This window comes from Echinops telfairi, unplaced genomic scaffold (genome assembly GCF_000313985.2).
Source record: "Echinops telfairi isolate 266 unplaced genomic scaffold, ASM31398v2 ScPeMD7_60;HRSCAF=208, whole genome shotgun sequence".
Taxonomy (NCBI): Eukaryota; Metazoa; Chordata; class Mammalia; order Afrosoricida; family Tenrecidae; genus Echinops; species Echinops telfairi.
The window spans coordinates 2671792-2672775 of NW_022103958.1; positions in this window are offsets into that span (position 1 = coordinate 2671792).

The following is a 984-nucleotide window of genomic DNA, read 5'->3' on the forward strand; positions in this document are numbered from 1 at the left end:
CAAGTACTCCCTCAATGCAAGAACACTTTGTTCTAATAACCTGGCATTTTGTGATGCTCACCTTCCTGATACCAACACTGAAGTCAAAATGGGTGCATAAGCAAATGTGGTGAAGAAAGCTGATGGTTCCTGGCTATTAAAAAGATAGCATATGGGGTCTTAAAGCCTTGAAGTTAAACAGGCAACCATCTAGCAGGAAATCAACAAAGCCCACATGGAAGCTGAGAACCAGCCTGTGTGATCGTAAGGTGTCAATGGGTTCAGGTATCAGAAGACCCAAAACAAACAAATATACCCATGCAAGTGATGGGAGCCGGAATAGAAACCCAAAGTCCATCTGTAGACAATTGAATATCCCCTCACAGAAGGGTCACAAGGAAAGAATTAGACAGCAGGATGCAGCATAGCACCAACAGAACACACAACATTCCTCTATTTCTTTAATGGTCCCCCCCAAACTCTCATGACCCCAGTTCTACCTTACAAATATGTAGATCAGGGAATGTACAATGGTACAGATAAAAGATCTCGACACACGGACTCCAGGACAGATAAACACCTCAGGAACAGTAATGGGAGTAGTGATACCGCTATGGTAAGGGGGAAGGTGGGGGGAGAAAGGGAAGAAATGGGAAACTAACTATAATGATCAACGTATAACACCCCCCTCCCAGGGGGACAAACAACAGAAACGAGGATGAAGGGAGACAGCGAATGGTGTGAGATATGGAAATAATAATACATTTTCATTTATCAGGGGGCCATGAGGGTGGGAGGGTGAGAAAAGGAAGGAATAAAGAGGAACTGATACCAAGGGCTCAAGCAGAAAAAAATGTTTTGAAAATGATGATATGTACAAATGTGTTTGATACAATTGATGTATGGATTGTTATAAGAGTTGTAAGAACCCCCAATAAAATGATTTATTAATAAAAAAAGAACAAAAATTTAATTAAATTGTTTTAGCTGTTAAAAATAAATAAA